Raw genomic sequence first — 5,475 nt, 5'->3', positions numbered from 1 at the left:
CACCACGTTCTAACTCACTTAAATCTTGGTAACTTGCCATGGCAGCAGCTGTAACCGATCTAATAACTGTGCCAGACACTTGTTGTGTTATACAGGCGTTGCGATCGCACTGCTGTATTTGGCCTGTTTACATACTTTTGTATTTGAACATGCATGCCTATACTAGTTTCTTCGGCGCTGTAGTGTAGTACAATCGTTAAAAAATGATAGGGTCAAAATCAGTGAGATTTGAATTGGCAGTTGTTCGCAGGTAATGCAGAACAGTCTATGTGACCCTGTATACAATGATTCGTATGTTAGAATTACGGCTGTGTGTGTTCAGTTCACAGCAGTGCAGAGGCTGTGCCCGTATAATGTGGATTCAGCAACATCGAATTTGGAGCGAGAATTTGTTGTTTGTCTACTAGTCCTGTCTGTTTTCCCAATTATTCTCATCATGCATATGTCCTGACTAAAGTGATATTCGCCATAGACTAGATGAGTTTAGTGTGGGTGGAGGTTTGTGGAGGGATTCAAAAGATGGGTGTAGAAGTTTCACATTACTGAAGGTAGTCTGGAGAAACTTTTTGTCAACTTGACGTACAGATAGTTATAACTGTCCTCCTGCAACCATCCTGGTGGCAGGATATATTGCAGGCAGAGAAATGCAGCAGCTGGACTCACAAGCCAAGTTTCTAGCTCGATATCTTAGAGACCAGATCTAGTGGAGATGAACTGCAGCCCATCGTCGTCCTTCCGCAACTCTTACAGATCTTCTTCACACTGCTCCTTCTCACGAAGACGAGCTACTGACGTAAGATGCAATGAACCACCTCAGACAATATGCAGTATTATTCAGAAGTACCTTTGCTGGTTCAGAGGCATACAGAAAATACACACACATCAGTGGGTATAGCATCTCTCCAAGTTAACACATGTGGCAAGTGTTCTATGCGGGCAATTTTCGTGACGCGGCGAACGTTAATACGTGCGTGCAATTCATTGAAGTTGGTGACACGGACAGTTAGTTAGGTGCGACAGCAGCCAGTTCCGAAAATTTTGTTTTATTGGGTTGCCTGTCTGCAGGCGCGAACTAATTCGACGAGACAGTACTGGCTCTGAGCACTATGGGACTAAACATCTATGGTCATCAGTCCCCTAGAACTTAGAACTACTTAAACCTAACTAACCTAAGGACAGCACACAACACCCAGCCATCACGAGGCAGAGAAAATCCCTGACAGTACTGAGTGGATGATTTATCGACATGTTCTGTCGAGTCATTCCCCTACTGCAACTGTACCACGGCACGTATGACGAATCTACAGATTCTCTGCCCACTGGTACATGTCTTTCTGCATATGTGTCATAATTCCTGAACAGTTTTCTAAAATTCCAGAGGTACTCGGGATAAAACGTGTCATAACCCTTATGGACGTCTATAAGTAACCACATTTTTTTAGCTTCAGTTAACTCCTCTATTATTGTGAGGGGATTTTTTATTGAGTTTTATTTTTATATACACTCTATGACCAGAAAAATAATGCACTACGAAGCAATTACACGAATGAGATGGATATCGGTAGGTGTGACATACATGTAAACACAAATAAATGATTACAGTTTTAGAAAACTTGGACAGTTTATTCAAGAGAGAGAGCTTTACAAATCGAGCAAGTCAGCAGCGGTCTGCTCCACATATGACCCATATACTACTTGAACAGAGATATTGGATGTCTTCCGAAGGGATATCGAGCCAAAATATATCACATTGGCGCGTTAGATACTAAAATTACCGCGCTGATTCGAGACACTTGCTCATAAGGCTCCAAGCGTTCTCAGCTGGGGAGATATCCGGCGACCTAGCTGGCCAAGGTAGGGTTTGACAAGCACGAAGACAAGCACCAGAAACTCTAGCCGTGTGCGGGCGATCATTATCTTGTCAGAATGTAAGCAGAAGATGACTTAATGGAAACAAATGGAACGTAAAACATCGACGACTTACAAATGTGCTGTAGGACTAAAAATGGTTCAAATGGCTCTGAGCACTATTGGACTTATTATCTGAGGTGATCAGTCCCCTAGAACTTAGAACTACTTAAACCTAACTAACATGAGGACATCACACACATCGACGCCCGAGGCAGGATTCGAACCTGCGACCGTAGCTGTCACGCGGGTCCAGACTGAAGCGCCTAGAACCGCCCGGACACACCGCCCGGCTGCTGTAGGATTGCCGCTGATAACTGAACGGGTCATGGTGCGAAAAGGAATTGTGCCCAAGACCATCACTCTCGGTTGTCGGGACGTATGGAGGGTGACACGTTGGTACCCCACCGCTGTCCACGGCGTCTCCAGACACCTATTCGATTCAGTTCGGAGGGGGACTCATGACTGAAGGCAGTTATACTCCATTCAATAACGTCCATGGCAAAGACGTGTCTGGAGATGCCCGCGACAACGGTGGGATCCAATCTGTTTGTCGCCCGCCATACGGCCAGACAACCAGAAGCGATGGTCTGAGGGGCCATTTCTATTCATGCCTGGACCACTTTGGTTGTCATCCGCGGCACTCTTACAGCCCAGCTGTCCGTCGACGATATTTTACGGCTTGTTTGTTGCCCTTCATTTCTGGCCCCAGTGTTGTGATGACGTAAAAAATTACCTCTAGTAATAAGAGGTACCCGTCTTGCATATGATTTGGAAGTTCCACAAAATTTCTGTTGCGTTTGTTTCGTGATAAACCTACGAAATATATACAAGAGATTCTCATTGCCGGATGACGGCAGGCACACGTCCGAAACTAATTATAGTAAACTAAAACGTTCATTAAAATGGCGGGGCTTCTTGCAGGTTTTTTTTTAATTCAGTGACTTTGTGGTAGCAATAAAGCCGATTTCTATTTAGAATTTGATCTAAAAATTTTGCTGAAGATAATTAGCGCCGGCCGGAGTGGCCGTGCGGTTCTAGGCGCTACAGTCTGGAACCGAGCGACCGCTACGGTCGCTGGTTCGAATCCTGCCTCGGGCATAGATGTGTGTGATGTCCTTAGGTTAGTTAGGTTTAATTAGTTCCAAGTTCTAGGCGACTGATGACCTCAGAAGTGAAGTCGCATAGTACTCAGAGCCATAATTAGCGTGATAGAAAATACGAACACTACGAAATTGAGAATATTAGCAAAAAATGTCTCGTCAAAATGGAGAAACATAAACATTGTATTCAAAATTGAAGTTAGATTCTGTTACATTGGCAGTCATGACTAGCTCCACCAGAAAGAAAAATCTAGCAGATAGAAGACCTCTTGAAAGCCAAAGACTACACTACTTCGTCAATGCCAGACAAGAAGCGAAAATCTTACTTGCAACATATGACTAGAAAAGGGATTTCGTAACTTGTGAATTTTGCTAATAATTACAGTAATCATAATAAAAAGTGCCTAAAGAGAGCTACCGTGGCTCTACGTTACTGAGGCAACCATAAAATTTTGAAGTTAACGATGAAGTGTAATACGTATATGGGGTTTGGTACTTTTAATTTAGTTGCGGTTTGGCTTATACTACGATAACGTAGCTAAGTTCGTGATATCGGTGAATGCCTTAACCAGTAAGGACATTGAACGTGGAAAGTAAGAGTCTTGTCCAAGTTCCGGTACGCACATGTTTTCACTTTTGACGAGGTGCCCCACAAGCGTGAACTCCACTATAGTGAGGAACATTTTTTTTCTGCAAACAAATCCAATGCCTTGGCCGAGGCTATTCTTGCAATACCCCTTGTAATGCGCCAAACAGTTTTCGGCCCGAACAAAGCGCGTCACTTGTTTGTAAGCCTAAACTAACTATAGATTTTTTATGTGCTAGAAGAATGAAGAGATAATGTTTATATCGTTTTCTTCAATTTTTGAGTTAAAATATTGTAGCCATGTGACGCTTGATGGTTGGGAAAAGCTGTGTCCTGTCACGTCAGCGTGTTTGCAACGCCCAGCCGACTGCTGAATCGCGCGTGTGGCAAAGATAACAACCACGATGCAGCTAGCCAATAGAAACATTTCCCAGCGACTGCAAAAAAAAAACACTTATTGTTAACGAGAGAATTAGCGTGATATGTTTGTTCGCAGAGAATGGTTCTTGGCTTGTCCTTTGAGAATTTCAGTAGTGAGCCTCGAGAGAGATTCTCAAGTGTGTGATGAGATCGGCTCACACGTGCGATACATGAACTAGTCTGCAACGGGGCTAGAACTAAAAGGTTTTCAAAGCAGTTATAAGTCATTTGGAAAGCTATTTTGAGGAGATTATCGGATTGTGTAGGAAATGATTATTTCGCCGATTTTGGTAGTGTGTAGTCTTACCGGGTATACAATAAGCTACGGGTTATTGGACTGTGAGATTAGTTTCTCCTTGACGTGATTAATGGTGCGTTGTGCTGTTTAATTGCCACGCGATGGTAGGCGAACTGTATTTCAATATTTTTGTGAGATTCTCGATTGGAATGGTGTATGTGACGAGACGTGTTCATGCGAAGTCGGTTATTTGTTTTGTGATTGTGGATTAAAGCACACATTAAGGGATAGTAGCGTTGCAGTGTACTATTGTCGTTGAATAGGTATACGCAAGTACTATGGAGTAGTGACTTTGAGATATTTTGATTATGATTTAATGTGTGACTTCGCGTGAGCGCTTCGATATAGTAAATTCCGGAAATCTCGTTGGATGCACTGAAGGTGAGGTCTATATTAAAAAGAACAGTCGTCCTACGCGATAGATATTTATTGAGAAACAAAAATAAGTTTATTGAGAACGTGATAGCTTTTCCATTTGGCCCTAAACGAAAAATCAAGAATCATTTACAAGAGAAGACGCTAATTCTATCTGAAAGAGCTCATGGATTGATCGAGTGCTGTGTTTTGAATTTTAAATATTTGTGGGTCGTGGAAGTCAACGTCTGAGGTGGTTCATCTTAATCTGATTATTTTTCATACAGCTGAAAAGTGGCGGTAACACTCAAGTCTTTTGTTTCATTTTTTATTACATTTCCTCTTAGTGAGGTATTGAATAGATAACCGGCAATCGGAAAATAAAACACTGACTTCCACCTGTAGTTGATTTAACTGCAGGAAATGATATTGAAAGAGTCAGTAACTGACTTTTCTTGTATCCCCAAAATATTACGATGGAAAATGAGTGGCTTATTTGAAAGCAGACTAGATCAGGAGTATACCCTTTCGGAATAAAGTAAATCCGCAAATTTCAAAGAAATTAAAGAAAAGGCATAGTATTTTTTAGTGAACGACTTACCACGAAAAGAAAGATAATTAAGGGAAAATTACTTGCGTGTCATGGAAAAGTAATTGATTATAAATGAAAAGTTATCCATTTAATTCTGAAAGATGGTTTATTATGATAAAATTTCAATAGTCTACGATATTGTTGTAGCAAGGCACTAGCTGCAGAGGTTATCGTTGATTGACAACGAGACATAAATAGTATAAAATTATATCTT

This window comes from Schistocerca nitens, chromosome 8 (assembly GCF_023898315.1).
Source record: "Schistocerca nitens isolate TAMUIC-IGC-003100 chromosome 8, iqSchNite1.1, whole genome shotgun sequence".
NCBI classification, from domain to species: Eukaryota; Metazoa; Arthropoda; class Insecta; order Orthoptera; family Acrididae; genus Schistocerca; species Schistocerca nitens.
Note: the sequence above shows the minus strand (reverse complement) of the source record.